The sequence below is a fragment of the Thalassophryne amazonica genome, chromosome 15, assembly GCF_902500255.1.
Source record: "Thalassophryne amazonica chromosome 15, fThaAma1.1, whole genome shotgun sequence".
Taxonomy (NCBI): Eukaryota; Metazoa; Chordata; class Actinopteri; order Batrachoidiformes; family Batrachoididae; genus Thalassophryne; species Thalassophryne amazonica.
Genome location: NC_047117.1, coordinates 14,440,798 through 14,457,589, shown reverse-complemented (window position 1 = coordinate 14,457,589; position 16,792 = coordinate 14,440,798). Strand labels below are relative to the sequence as shown.

The following is a 16,792-nucleotide window of genomic DNA, read 5'->3' as shown; positions in this document are numbered from 1 at the left end:
ACCCATACGTATAAGTTAGATTTACAGTAGTGTTCAGAATAATAGTAGTGCTATGTGACTAAAAAGATTAATCCAGGTTTTGAGTATATTTCTTGTTACATGGGAAACAAGGTACCAGTAGATTCAGTAGATTCTCACAAATCCAACAAGACCAAGCATTCATGATATGCACACTCTTAAGGCTATGAAATTGGGCTATTAGTAAAAAAAAAAAGTAGAAAAGGGGGTGTTCACAATAATACTCGTAGTAGTGTGGCATTCAGTCAGTGAGTTTGTCAATTTTGTGGAACAAACAGGTGTGAATCAGGTGTCTCCTATTTAAGGATGAAGTCAGGACCTGTTGAACCTGCTTTTCTCTTTGAAAGCCTGAGGAAAATGGGACATTCAAGACATTGTTCAGAAGAACAGCGTAGTTTGATTAAAAAGTTGATTGGAGAGGGGAAACTTATATGCAGATGCAAAAAATTATAGGCTGTTCATCTACAATGATCTCCAATGCTTTAAATGGACAAAAAAAAAAAACAGAAACGTGTGGAAGAAACGGAAAACAACCATCAAAATGGATAGAAGAATAACCAGAATGGCAAAGGCTCACCCATTGATCAGCTCCAGGATGATCAAAGACAGTCTGGAGTTACCTGTAAGTGCTGTGACAGTTAGAAGAACGCCTGTGTGAAGCTAATTTATTTGCAAGAATCCCCCGCAAAGTCCCTCTGTTAATAAAAGACATGTGCAGAAGAGGTTACAATGAGCCAAAGAACACATCAACTGGCCTAAAGAGAAATGGAGGAATATTTTGTGGACTGATGAGAGTAAAATTGTTCTTTTTGGGTCCAAGGGCCGCAGCCAGTTTGTGAGACGACCCCCAAACTCTGAATTCAAGCCACAGTTCACAGTGAAGACAGTGAAGACAGTGAAGCATGGTGGTGCAAGCATCATGATATGGGCATGTTTCTCCTACTATGGTGTTGGGCCTATATATCGCATACCAGGTATCATGGATCAGTTTGGATATGTCAAAATACTTGAAGAGGTCATGTTGCCTTATGCTGAAGCGGACTTGCCCTTGAAATGGGTGTTTCAACAAGACAATGACCCCAAGCACACTAGTAAATGGGCAAAATCTTGGTTCCAAACCAACAAAATGAATGCCTCGCAGATGTGAAGAAATCATGAAAAACTGTGCTTATACAACTAAATACTAGTTTAGTGATTCACAGGATTGCTAAAAAAGCAGTTTGAACATAACAGTTTTGAGTTTGTAGCGTCAACAGCAGATGCTACTATTATTGTGAACACCCCCTTTTCTACTTTTTTTTTACTAATAGCCCAATTTCATAGCCTTAAGAGTGTGCATATCATGAATGCTTGGTCTTGTTGGATTTGTGAGAATCTACTGAATCTACTGGTACCTTGTTTCCCATGTAACAATAAGAAATATACTCAAAACCTGGATTAATCTTTTTAGTCACATAACACTACTATTATTCTGAACACTACTGTATAAAGGGAGAATCTCTCCTTCCATGTACTGCAGTCCTAGTGTACACAGTTTAACACTGTATCTGAAATGGTAGAACAAGTGCAGGAGAACACATTTAAAATATTTAAAAAATCTTTTCACTGACTTTGTTGTACAGTATGTACAATTTTGTTACAGTTCGTTTCTTCCGCTGCACATTTCTGATATTTGAAGATAACCTGAAATATTACATCACATGATTCTTCTTTGATGAAATATTGAATTAGTGACCGGTTCTAATGGTGCAGTGGTTGTGTGACGCTGTTGATGCACATATGTCACTGGACGTCCACCTTTGTGATTATTTAATCGTATGAATCAAATTCCAGACTCTGCGTCACGACCGAGCTGGTTAAATGCAACACTTTCTTTAAAACAAGAGTTGAAATTGCTGGAAGCCAAAGGAGACATCTTGTTTTCTGAGCGACACAGTGTGAGACGTCAGCTGGTCCTGACGGATCAGCGGCGGTCGACCGTTGACACACTCACACGTGACTCACGCTCGCGCGCCGCGCGAATAATAAAAGGCTTCAGGCGCGAGGCGGAGTTGTTGTTCCGGCGCGCGCGCGCTGAAGAGAGGAGCTCGCGCAGAAATGGAGCCGCTGCTGTTCTCCGCTCAGACCTGGACGCTCCTGGTCGCGTTCATCACACTCTTATTTCTGTAAGTTTGAAAAACAAACTCACCTAATTTGTGTGTGTATGTGTGCGTTTTTTTAAAGTTCTTCGCTCGTGTTTGTTTGGCACAGATATGCGTACTGGCCGTATGGAACATTTAAGAAAATGGGCATTCCTGGTCCCACACCTGTTCCTTTTTTCGGCACCATGCTGGCATATAGAAAGGTAGGTTTAAACAGCAACTTAGACGCAAGAGAACAAATGTCCAGTGGATATAGCAGTGGCTGCTGGCCCATAGGGGGCACTTAGGCGCTGCCCTCCTAGATGTGGAGGCGAAAAGTCATTTTATATATATATATATATATATATATATATATATATACTTAAAAAGTATTATCAATGTCAGTGTTACTTAATAGTATGTGCCTACATGTAATATGAATGATTAAAACAACACTTTCCTCCAACTGACTCTCATTCAACAGTGCATTTCCACTGACAGAAGCAGAAACGTATCATTCCTCGTCTTGGCGGTCATTCAACGCACCCTTGAAGTGCAGCGAAATAACCAATTTGTATGTAGTTGCTAGGGAAAATTAATAATATTTGGCAAATCAACATTGCCAAAATTAATGGCTTTGGGGCGCCGGAATTTTAATCCTCTGCCTTGTCTGCAGAAAACTTGCTATAAACTGGTTATTTACAGGTATTATACCAAAGGGGCCCGTTTACTTATGCATCCCATCATATTGGCTTTTATATTTTAATTAATTTATATCAAATTGTAGAGATTTGGTTGACTTTTGAGTTTAAGGAAGATAATTTTAGAAAGTTTTATATTGAGCAGTCTGATTTACTTTTTTTTTATATTTGAAATGGTGTAAATAAATTAAAATGTGTGAAATACCAAGGGGCCGAATACTTTGCAAGCCACTGAACTATAAAGTAACTTGTAATCTAACTTGGTTATTTTTAAGATTGAGTACTCAGCAAAGTAACTATTAGTTACTTAGTTATTAGTTAATAATCAGCAAAGTAACTATTAGTTACAATCATTACTTTGGCTGAGTACTCAATCTTAAAATAACCAAGTTAGATTACAAGTTACTTTATTAGTTAGATGCAGCAGCTGCCGACAGCTTCTAATGAAGTAACTTTCAATTAACTGTAACAACACTGACTACTACACTGCTTGGGTTGCAATCTGGTTGCTCCAGAAGTAAGTTGGACACAACGTTATTTCCGTGTTAGGTGGCAGGTTGTAGCCCAAAGTCATGTGTGGTAAGTTCTCTCTCTGATCTTGTGACCAATTTATTAGGTATACGTTATGTCATCACTGTTTTTAATTTCACATGGTCTTACTTCTCTTTATGCAAGTTTCAGTATTAATTGTTGAGGTTTCAAGGCATTTGCTGATATATGAGGTTGCCGCTGTCTTCGAACATGTTTTTCCCCTCATTATTGCCCAACAGTGGTCCAATTTCCGCTGTCACCCTGTTGGACAGCAACACCGGGGGTTGTCATGGAAATGAGCCTCTGCTGAAATGGAATGGAAATTCAGTTTATTGTTGCATGCTCCAGTTGTAAAATGTGTGCCAGATGCCCTTCATGATACAACACAACTCGTTTATCTGGTGTCACAGTCTGATCAGTCCCCCTACCTTCACTGCGCATTAGGTTATGACAAATCTCAAATTTATTAGCCTGGGGTTATAAATGATGAACTTTTACCTAAAACTCACAAAAATGACTTTGGTTTTGCCAGACCTTGAAAAAACCTCCCGCACCTAAGACAGTTTCATATTTCACATTAAAACACCTAGCAGTTCTAACACTCTTTATTATAAGATGTCAATTTTACATACAATACACATGAGGAATACATGAAAATGAGTACATATAGCATTTGTAGTGTTTTTAATAGTGTTTCAGATTGTGTATTAGTGTTAATAAATTTGCTGTTATGATATTTGTCTGTTTTGCAAGGAGAACGAACCTCCTCCATCAATTTTACAGCTCTCTCAGCTACACATGTTGGAGCGAGGCACAACAGGGTCACACTCACCACTGCTTCCTTCCTCACTATCACTGGATTCAGAGATAACCGTTTGGCTTGTCGAGGGTCTGATGTGTGTTTTGGCCCTTTTTGATGTATGGATTGTTGACATAGGAGCCACTTTCACAGTCGTATATCCCACCCTGCCTCCTGATTCAATTTGTCTTTTGTACAGTTCTTTGTCCTCACTACAAAGCCAATTTCCATTTGTTTTTGTAATATCGAACAGATGAGCAGATTTTCTTCAAATTCTGCATTTGGTCACTTTCTGTGTTTTTCAAAAGATGTGATAAGTTTGTCACCTTTGCAGACACTTGTTGTTTGGAAAAGAACAGGAAAATTCAGCTTCTCCCAAAGCTCAACAATTCCTCAGATAGATCGGATCATGTCGTCCTTTCAATTCATCAAAATTCCCAAGAATCTTCCAACGATATCTCTGTTGGAAGGCATTTTACAAAATGTTTCACTCATATCCTGTTTTAGCTCTGTATACAAGGACAGCGCTTTGTGCTTGATTTCAAATTGTGCCCATTTTTCCTCTACCTACTTCCACTGCTGATTTTGACATTTTACTTTGCAAGCACATATTTCCAAAGAGAAGGACTCAACAGCAGATCCTCCAAAGCAATACTGCAAAGAAAGCAAAACTGTATGAATGATGTGATGTGAACAACTATACACTGGTGTAAATGCTATGAACTACAAAAGCAAAACACTGCAGTAGATCAGCTCATCACATTATTTATACATTTATTTTATCTGTTATCAATTTTATCTAGTTTTACCTTATTTTTTATTCTTTTAATTATTGTTTATTAATATATTTTAGCAATATTTATTTGTATATATTTTCTTGTTATTTCTTGATACTGTTCATTCTTTTCTTGTTACGTTATTTTTAAATAGTATTGTGTAAACTCATGTATTTTTAAAAGTGATGTGGTGCTAGATGCGGGAGGTTTTTTCATGATCCAATGAAATAAACTTCAAAAAAGTGATCTATGGGTAAAAGTTCATCAAATGCAACATCAGGAAAATGAAAGTTTTGAAAAAAGTTTTGTAGTCATAACCCTACTGTGCATGCGTCCATTTCAGAACGGCAACGATTAGTCGACACGCATTGCAGTCTGATTGGTCCCCCCAATAATGAGTTGTGTTACAATAGTAATAAATTGTAAATAACTGTATGCTGCGTATACAATGCTGCTGGAACCTCAATTCCCTGAGGGAGTCTTCCCAAGGGATCAATGATGTTTATCTAATGGTAACATAATCTAATTAAAGCAAAATAAATAAAGACAGTACACTAGTAGGATCTATTATGCTACTCGCCATAGTGTTTAGTGTTTTTTTGTAGTCTACTTGTAACCTCTAAATGAGCTTAGAATTCCCAATTCCTGTAAATTCGTTTGTGAATTGTTCTGTAATGTATGTCTGTAGCATGGCCCAAGCAGAGGGCACTCCTTGAGTCTGGTCTGCTTGAGGTTCTTCCTCTAGAGGGAGTTTTTCCTTACCTCTGCTGCTCTGGGGGTTAGTAAGGTTAGACCTTACTTGTGTGAAGCACCTTGAGCAACTCTGTTGTGATTTGGCACTTATTTAAATGAAAAGAAATTGAAATTGAATTCTTAAAGGGTATATTATTACAGATTGGCTCAAGATACTGATCGATAGTTTTCTAAGACTTGGTTTATTTTTATTACTACCCAGTCTGAACAGTTCCCCTCATGTATGTGATGATCAGTTCATCCTGTTACGCTGTTTTCATCTCCACCAGTGTAAAATTAACACTGACTGTTAATGTAACACTGCCAGTGTCTATATATTCCTCACTGACCCAGTGTGGACTGTGACAGTGTGGACAGTGTAGACTGATTTTAACAGAAGTAAATACTGTGCGTCACCAGTGTTGCACGCATGCACACTGTGTGAGAGGGGACTGATCAGATGGGTGGGGAGACCGATCAGACCGCGACACTGGTCTTGGGACTGGCACTGAGAATGTACTGGCTGTACACCTCGTTCGGCTGAGTTGTGACTATAGGGGTTGAATATAGGATGTCTATTCCAGTGATATATAATGTCTGTTAAGTACCAAGTTGGCATCTTAAAGCTTTTAAAGTGTTTTATATACTAATCTGTCACCTGTTATTGTCATATTCAGGGATTCACAAATTTTGACACGCAGTGCTTAAAGAAATATGGTAAAATATGGGGGTAAGTTTTCACACTCCTATTTAGGAAGAGCATGTTTATGTTAGTTGCTTTTTCTTTATTTTATACTGATTCCCTTTGAGATTTACACTATAAAATTGTGATTTGGTGTTTATTCTCCTGTGTTCCGTGTAGGATTTTGATGGTCGTCAGCCCGTGCTGTGCATCACCGATCCGGCCATGATTAAAACAGTTCGGATAAAGGAGTGTTATTCTTCTTCACCATCGCAGAGTATGCACGCTTACATTACGATTATGACTCAGTCCATTCCTTACGGAGTATGGGTTTTTTCCCCAAACCTGTGTCAGCGTCTGTGTACAGTATGTTGCTGAAATCCTGTTACAGAATTTTCATTTGAATGGGGCCGTTGTACGATGCTGTGTCCGTCGCCGGGATGACCACTGGAAGAGGATTCGCAGCATCCATCTCTCCATCCTTCACTTCAGGAAGAACTGAAGGAGGTACGACCTGCTATTTCCTTTTTTCTCCTCCTCTGCTTCATTTTTTGGATGTTGAAACCTTTCATAAAGCTGTGTGGCTGGAGCTCAACACACACTGAAGTTTGTATGTAAACGTGGAATCACCCAGCAAGCTGAAGTACTTCCACAGTATTTCCACAGGAATTGTGTAAAATTACTGTAGTGTTGGCACTTGGTTGTGTTGTTGTGTGTTGAACCTTAAACCTTCTGGGTTATTATTGAGTTCTTGTGGTGCCTTTAGGTATGTACAGTGTGAACTTAATGTGTAGTTACACACCCATAAGCTGAAGTCCACCGACTGTACAGCAGCTTTGCTTATAACAGAAAATGTCCACTGGATCCAAAGCAAACACAGCACTGGTAGCTTTTCCATTTGTTTTCTCTAAGCGGTAAGTTTTAATTGTCTCAGATTAAGCCTACCCGGAAGAAGAAAAAGTTGCAGTTGCTTGACTGGCAGCTTGAAAAGGGAGCAGGTTTCCATTAAATTCTGTTAAAAGTTCCACTTTTAGAGCAGAAATAAACATGTTACAGCCTGGTACAAAAAAAAAAGGTCTCTGTAGGCAGTTTCCCCTCTATAACTGCACAAGGGAGGGGTGAAATTTTTCTAACTTCTTAGTTTAAGATGTTTTAAGCCATGTGTTATGTGTATTCGGGGCGTGGTACCTTTGAGTGATCATGCCTGATTTCAGTGCCTCTCGTAACATTGTAGCTCATTGTCTACGGGGTAGCGTTGCTCGCAGTTGTGGAGGACTGTGTGTTGTTTTGAGCATTTTATTACAAAGAGCTAGGATAATATGATTTTGTTGTGTGCTGAAATGTCCTAACAGATGATCTAAGATGTCCCTGCTGCAATATTTGCACTAAGTGAAACTCTCATCTTATTTGATCAGTGGTGGGCTCATTACCCATTAGCATCTGTGTGTGTTATGGCTCAAACCTTCAGAATTAGCGCATTACTTTAAAACTAAAAGATATGTGTATATTTCACTTTGTAAAAATGACAGAGTTGACTCTGTCTGGAATTAGTTTAGTTGTTAAATCAAACCATAAGTGAAAACTTCATTGCTTTGATGTCTCCTACCACACGTCTGGGGCACTGTATGTGTAATGTAAATGGCTTTTGTTTTTGTAGGCAGCCTGGCAGCCAGGCTTCTTGGGGTAGGGTTGAGCTCAGCTCCTCACAGCTACCTGACTGCTATAAACATGTAACAGACAGGAACTAACATGTGTGCTTTTAGGGTTTACAAACGTTTTTGACCATTCAGCTTTTAATAACTATGCCAGCAACAAAACCGTTAGGAGACTGAAAGTTAGCAGAAGCTAATTGGTCCGCTGATGGTTTTCAAAGTCAGTTGAAAGCTACTCTGCTAACAAAAAAGTTAGCTTTGCTAATTAGCAGTTTGCTGATTAAGCAGAACTGTGCCCACCACTGTATTTGAATGTTGTAGGCTAATGGTGTTAGCACTTTTAGCAGCTATCAGTAGCCTAACCCATTATGTCCACTTAATGCATGATACTGAGAAAGTAACACCTCATTACTTTTAATGACCACACCAAAGCAATTGTTAGGAGAACCACTGTGCAGGCCCAAAAAATATTTAAAAATCACCCAAACAAAGGTTAGGTTGTTAGTTTAGCTGTTTGGACTCAAAGATGGGGTTATGTTCAGGGTTCTTGTCGTTACACAATGGAACCACCCCCGCTCCAGCCCTTTGGCCATTTATGGGTTCATTGTGGCACTCGCTGTTTCACAGTTGTGAATCTTCCAGGTTTCATTTGGCTGCTCCGGGTCTCTGTAGAAAACTTGTGTGTGATGTGGTGCAAACTTTGTCCAGTGTATATATACAGTCTGTGGGGTTTCTTTCTGTGCTGCAGATGTTTGGCATAATGAAACGAAACTCTGCCAATCTAATCACCAGCATGAAACAGAAGGCAGACAAGAATGAGGCCTTGGAGTTAAAGGAGTAAGAAATACTCAGTAAAATGCATAAGATTTTATAAAGGTCAGACAGGCTAAAGGAGTTCTGGATTATCTGTCCTTAGGTTCTTTGGACCGTACAGTATGGATGTCGTAACCAGCACATCCTTCAGCGTTGACATCGACTCTCTCAACAACCCTTCAGACCCTTTTGTCGCCAACGTCAAAAAGATGGTCAAGTTTGACCTTTTCAATCCTCTCTTCCTCAGTGTTGGTACGTCATTACTTATTATATATAACTCCGAATCAGAAAAGTTGAGGTGGTGTGGAAAACGCAAATTAAAAAAAAACCTTGCAGTGATTCTTACATTTTACTTTGACTTCTGTTTCATTTATGAAGCAAAGATATTTTATATTTTGCTTGGTCAACTTTATTTTGTTATGACATCCAATTCTGCATTTCAGTCCTTCAACACATTAAAAAAAAAAAAAAAGTTTGCATGGGGCAGTTTAGGGCTAGTAATGATGTAAAAACTGGACCGGCCTGTCTACCTGTAGTACTGACCAACCCCCATGAAACAGTACTGTTGCTTCCCTTATGAAGTGTTTGCAGTAAGAATGAGACAAATAACACCTGAAATGCATCAAAGCTTTTTATCCTCAATACCAAAAGGTCTTTAGTGTTGTGAGAAAGAATGGAAAATTACAAAATGGTTAATGCTTAGTGTCCCCAGTTTTTTTATTGGAATGTTAATGGATGTGTATTTAGAAAAGAAATTTGGACAGAATACCTGTGATCTTGGGTTCATACTGCTGACAATGAATTAAAAGCCAGTAAAGACCAGAATCACTCAGGGTTTGTTGTTGTGTTTTTTTTTTGTTTTCAATTTGCATGTTTGTACATTCCCAAATTTTCCTGATTTGCATAACAGCAGTTACAAACATAATGGACAATGTTTACAGTCTTGTTTCCCTTGTGTGTCTTTTGTGAATGTGTTACTTTGTGTCTGATGGCAGCCTTCTTTCCCTTCCTCGGACCGATACTGGAGAAGATGGAGTTTTCTTTCTTCCCTTCGTCTGTCACGGATTTCTTTTATTCTGCACTGCAAAAGATCAAGACGAATCGGGAGTCGACTAAGAACATGGTATGGATGTGTTTGTCTTTGATTGTTTAAAACCTTTGGAAAAGTATTCATTAAACTTGATGGAGGTGGCAGGCATTATTTTTCCAAAATTGTAGAACTGGACAATTTCTTTAAATTTCTCATAACACAGGAGGAATACTCAGAGTGCATGTGTCTGCCGCATCCACCATGTCATTCACTTACAACTCAATTTCTGTGTGTTGTGGGGGGAGGGGGGTCTATCGGGTTCTTGGTGTGCACATTTCATGGCAGTCAGGCTTGCGCTGACACTTGCATGACTTTGATGCACACACTTGTACGGCCTGTGTTGTGCAGGAGAGTAAACTCATCTTTAACGGGTGTAGACTGAACGTGAGATGGGCGCCGGCGTGCGCAATTCGGCAAAGAGAATTTTGAAATGTTCAAAAAATCTTTCATGCATAAATGTCGTGCTACGTGACGCGATCTGTTCACCAACACTACATGCAGCTCGTCAAGTAAAGAAGAAGTGAACAGAACGAGTGGTTGAGTCAGTGCACCGCATCAGAGCGCACCTCGTCTGAACAATTATAACGAGATGTTAAATCTATCATAAACATACTTTAACAACTGCAGACAAGAAGGAAAGAAAATGCAACTGTTTTACCAAGCCATGACAATGTAAACATGACAAATAATTACCTTTTTAGACTGCTCCAAATGCTTTCTCCAGCTCATTCAGCGTGTGAACGGTGCTGCTGGAACAGTCCCCTGTGATTCAGGAAGCAATTAGAGCCATTTTCAACAGACAACTTGCAGAGAAAATGATTAATCCGCTATGAAATAATTACTTTATATACACAGCGTCCAGCGTAGAGCACGAGGCCGCCGGTGGAACAAAGCGCGGCAGCCAGCTGGGAACACAGCAGGTGGGATTGTCACAATGACGTGCGTGAATCAGTCATGCAAGTGTCAGTGCATCTTAAATCAAGAACCGACTAGCAGCAGCATTCTTAAACAAGCAAGAGATGACTCCTGAAGTAAACCTGATGTCAGATAAAGTGTAGAAGAACTAATGTTCTATATGTTTATGGGTGGATGTGAATTTGGCTGAAGGTCCGTCTGACACTCGGCCCTACAACACTGTTCATCTTTAAAGCTTGTTTTACAAGAGCAATCAAACCTACTCTCACACTTGTCTGCTTGTAGAACCGAGTGGATTTCCTTCAGCTGATGATTGACTCCCAGAACAACAGCAACCCCAGTGGAATGTCACAGGACAAAGGTGATGAGCACTGACACGTCCTATGGCTATGCATATAGAATCATTATTTAAAGGTTTTCTAATCCATACCTCCGTCCTGCCTCCACAGGTTTAACTGATCACGAGATCCTTTCTCAGGCTATGATTTTTATCTTTGCTGGCTATGAAACAACCAGTAGCTCTCTCACATTCTTGTCTTACAATCTGGCAACAAACCCTCGTGTTATGAAACAGCTGCAGGAGGAGATCGACTCCACCTTCCCGAACCAGGTACACTGCAAGTGAGGAGAAATCAGTATAAGTTGTGATGGTTCCATCATGAGGCTTTATTGATCCCATGCTCGGGAAATTCAGTTGTTATAGCAGCACATTAATAAAAAGGTGAGCAGAATACAAATGATACAACGAAAATCACTATTAAAAAACTATGTTCAAAATGCTCCACTTGAGGGTGGAGCAACTCCCCATCAAGCCCCTGTCGTAACTTCTCTATAGTCAAATGTACAAACATGGTGGACTCATTCTGAGTGGGGAAACAGGAGTTTGTGACATGTATTGTGGTTTTTGTGCACATGTCCAGGCACCTGTTGAATACCAGGCACTTATGCAGATGGAGTACCTTGAAAGTGTTCTCAACGAGTCTCTCCGATTGTACCCCATTGCATCACGTCTGGAGCGTGTTGCAAAGGCTTCTGTTGACATCAATGGCATTGTGATTCCAAAAGATATGGTTGTCATGATACCCACATGGCCCATGCACCGGGACCCTGAGATTTGGTCTGACCCGGAGGAGTTTAAACCTGAGAGGCATGTGAACTGAATATTTGAATATGAGTATTTTTAAAAACAAATTTAATGTTTTACAGCCAATGTGTGTGTTTTTGTTTTGTTTTGTTGGAAGGCTTCGTACACTTTAACATGTCACATCCTTGGATGCAAATATTATCTATCTGTTTGTCTGTCTGTAAAATGAAATTATTTAAGTGAACAAAGATTTTGATTTCAAGTTCTAAATATTTTAACAATGGTATTTCAGGAACAACACAAACCAGCTGCTTGGAATAAAGCAGCAATGTGGCAATTATAAATGCAGAAATATTGGGAATTATTGCTCAAACTTAAAAAGATTTTTGGCATTTGGGACCAATACTGTCCCTGCTTTGGTTTAAAAATGGTACCATGGTGTCTATTTTGTGCCAAAACCTATTACACAGTTAACAGTTAAAAATTATTTTCCCACAAATAGCAAAAGCAGTTGGGGGGCACTTAAAAAAAAGGAAAAAAATGAAATCCAAAATTCTATCAACCTGTAAATCTCACAAAAAACTGAACCAAAACTATACAAAACTCATTAGTGTCATAGCATTTTTCAATGCTATTCTGTTTGTGCACCATTGTGTCCACTTGAATGTTATTTCTCTTGACACTTTGTGAAATATTTCTGGCAAACAACAGAGTGCCACATTGCACAATATGCACTACATATCAGACTTTGAACTTACTGATAGAGCAATACAGCAGTAACCATAGAACCGCGGTTACTATAAGACAGTAACTCTAGAAAATATTCAAAAATTACATTAACACAGTGGCCAAAAAATAAATCTTTAAAGAAAAAAACAACCTAATTCAAAAACAACAAACTTAACAAAACAGCTGGATTCTATAAATAATACTGTAATTCACTTTATGTGTTAAACTGCAAAATCCTACAACAAGCACCAAGCCAACCACTAATATGAAACAATATCTTAATTTCTTGTTTATTTCAATAAGGTCGTCTATTAATTCATGATTCAAAATAAGATCCAGCACCTTATTAACTGTCTAAAATTAGGTTTTGGGAGGCATTTCTTTGGATAACTATTTCGGCTCTTCAGTGATTGGTCCACACAAGCCTGTTACCATAAATTAAAGCTGATAGAGCCACTACCCTATCATTGAAATTCTCAACTAGTCCAGTGTCAAATTAAAGTCCTGTACTGACCCATCAGATCCTTGAAGGACTTTTAAAGACTTTTAAATTGAATGTGTCCAGGATGTTGCGTCATCAAAAAGTTATGATCTGGTTTAGCCTGGAAGCATACTGTATGTCATACTGGGGTATCAATTTACATAGGAGAAGTTAGGCTTTTTGACAGTATTTGTATTTTATTGAGAAATGGCGATAAGGTGACTTACAGGAAGCTGGGACTACACATGTGCTGCTCTGGTTTAAAGGGGTTAAATTTATTGAACCATCAAAGAACAGCTGTTGTGTATCAGTGCCTCACTTGTATTAATCGATTGTGGGTTGACCTGTGTGCCCTCAGGTTCAGCAAGGAAAATAAGGAAATGATTGACCCGTACATCTACATGCCTTTCGGCGCAGGGCCGAGGAATTGCCTCGGGATGAGATTTGCTGTGGTGACAATGAAACTTGCAATTGTGGAGATCCTCCAGAGGTTCAGCTTTGCTGTGTGTGAGGAGACTGAGGTGAGGCCACAAAGTGCTTCATGTTGGTGATTGAGTAATCTGTCAATGAAATTATCTGCTGCTCCTTGGACAGGAATAATACGAGGGCTGTCAATAAAGTAACGGTCCTTTTTATTTTTTTCAAAAACTATATGGATTTCATTCATATATTTTTACGTCAGACATGCTTGAACCCTCGTGCGCATGCGTGAGTTTTTCCACGCCTGTCGGTGACGTCATTTGCCTGTGAGCACTCCTTGTGGGAGGAGTCGTCCAGCCCCTCGTCGGAATTCCTTTGTCTGAGAAGTTGCTGAGAGACTGGCGCTTTGTTTGATCAAATTTTTTCTAAACCTGTGAGACACATCGAAGTGGACATGGTTCGAAAAATTAAGCTGGTTTTCAGTGAAACTTTTAACGGCTGATGAGAGATTTTGAGGTGATTCTGTCGCTTTAAGGACTTCCCACGGTGCGAGACGTCGCTCAGCGCTCTCAGCCGCCATCGTCAGCCTGTTCAAGCTGAAAACCTCCACATTTCAGGTTCTATTGATCCAGGACATTGTGAGAGAACAGAGAAGTTTCAGAAGAAGTCGGTTTCAGCATTTTATCCGGATATTCCACTGTTAAAGGAGATTTTTTTAATGAAAGACGTGCGGACGGGTCCGCGCGTCGGGACGCAGCCGCCGCGACGCTCCGCCACAGGAAAAACACCTCTGTTGAAAGCCTTAAGGACAAGTTGGAACATGTCCTGCTTGTTAAACAATTTCTCATATACTCACTCCACTGAAAGCCATCAAAAGCCGCCTGGATTTTACAAATGGTTATCAACACGGAGGTGTTTTTCCTGTGCCGCTGCACCGCGTCGGCTGCGTCCCGACGCGCGGATCCATCCGCACGTCTTTCATTAAAAAAATCTCCTTTAACAGTGGAATATCCGGATAAAATGCTGAAACCGACTTCTTCTGAAACTTCTCTGTTCTCTCACGACGTCCTGGATCAATAGCCTGAAATGTGGAGGTTTTCAGCTTGAAACAGGCTGACGACGGCGGCTGAGAGCGCTGAGCAACGTCTCGCACCGTGGGAAGTCCTTAAAGCCACAGAATCACCTCAAAATCTCTCATCAGCCGTTAAAATTTTCACTGAAAACCAGCTTAATTTTTCGAACCGTGTCCACTTCGATGTGTCTCACAGGTTTAGAAAAAATTTTGATCAAACAACGCGCCAGTCTCTCAGCAACTTCTCAGACAAAGGAATTCCGACGAGGGGCTGGACGACTCCTCCCACAAGGAGTGCTCACAGGCGAATGACGTCACCGACAGGCGTGGAAAAACTCATGCATGCGCACGAGGGTTCAAGCATGTCTGACGTAAAAACATATGAATGAAATCCATATAGTTTTTGAAAAAAATAAAAAGGACCGTTACTTTATTGACAGCCCTCGTATAATGTCATGAGCAGCTTGTCAGAGTTGTAAATATTTCAAATCAACAGCCACTAACTGACACAACAAACTATATCATGTAAAAAAGTAACACTGTATTATCTAAAACCTAATGAGGTTGTGTTTCAGTATTGTATACGCAGTGTTACCATCAAAGTATCAAATTTGACATCACTTGTTCTTTAAACACTCATTTTGAAATGTGATGAAATGCAGTGTTATGGAAGATGTCATAAATCTTTAAGCCTTCTGCTCTGTTTGGAAAAATGAAATTAAGATTGGTATATGTGTGTCTTTCTAATTGACTGTGTGATTTTTTTTTTTTTTTTTTTTTTTTTGGTGGGGTTAATTTCCTTCCAGGTCCCACTGGAGTTGGATGTCCAGGGCTTACTAATGCCAAAGCGACCAATCAAACTGAAGCTGGTTCCACGTTAGAAGACTTCAAATTAAGAGTACACAAGCCCGTCAATAAAAAGTTATTACTAAAAAATAAAGTGATGTGTTTATTACTGTAACATTTACCTTTCTTATCTATTTGATAATAACAAAGTGGCCTCTGTGTGCATGTGTATGGCTTCAATCAGGCAAAACCGGGGAGAGCTGACACTTGCTGTTTGGTGTGCTTGTGTATTTGGGTGAAGGATGAATGCTGTGAAAAGGGAAAGTTGATAGGACAATATTTTGAGAAATTAGCAATTTTAGCAAATCAATAAACAATGGACATTATGCTGCAATGCACCATGGGAGTTGTGGTTTTTTAATGTTGTTATCGTGGTTCCTGTTAGTGCAGCCGATCTGCTCTGTGTAAGCCTGATCCTGTCAGATCTCAAAAGCAAAGCAGTGCGGGACCTGGTTAGTACTTGGATGGGAGACCTCTTTGGAACACTGGCGGCTCCAGGTTACACTGGAGTTGCATCAGGAAGGGCATCTGGTGTAAAACTTGTGCCAAATATCAATGCGGATTTGGTTGTATCTGCTGTGGCGACCCTGAACAAAGATGGGAGCAGCCAAATGGACAACAACATTGTGGTTCATGTTAGTTTAACAGTGTTGTTAGGGTTATTGACTTGTGTTTTTGCAGTTTATTGGTTTAGTCAGTTTAAATAAATGTTATGTCGCTCAGCATCTGGAGCAGTATCAAGAACGGGATCTGACCTCAACCTTCACCAGATCAATATGCAGATCCACCGTGGTGCCAAATGGGAGTAGCCAAAAGAAAACAAAGTCAAGCTACCCACTGTGCAGGGCTGGTGGACAAGCGGTTTACTGTGCTTGTTTCCATTGTGGAAGGTTCCCAGTTCAAGACCACCCTGCCCATTCTCCATGTAATGTGGAGTTGCGTCAGGAAGGGTATCCGGTGTAAAATGTGCCAAATCAACATGCACATCCTCCTCTGATGTGCTTTGGTGACCCCAACTGTAAACAAGGGCGAAGGCGAAGACACTTACTCATCAAAATAGCCACCACTTCCGCATTTATTAATATTAGTTTCTCAATGGTGTTCGCACAACCACAACACCATTTCACTAGCAGCAGCAGACCACTGCCCCTTACAACAATACAGTACATTTTTCCATTATTTTAGCTGTTGCATTTTTTTTCCACTGCTGAATAATACGGTATGCATCTGATGTTGGGCTAAAAAATCTTATATTCACAATAAATCAGCTGCATGTGAGGGTAATGTTATTTTTATGCACAAGGTTGTGGGGATTTTGTTTTGTTTCTTTG

General features: G+C 39.8%; 1 pseudogene; it reads left to right on the top strand.

Annotated features, from left to right (window-relative positions):
* Positions 1–2,068: 2,068 nt before the first annotated feature.
* Positions 2,069–15,544, top strand: LOC117526485 (annotated as a pseudogene).
* The last annotated feature ends 1,248 nt before the right edge of the window (positions 15,545–16,792 follow it).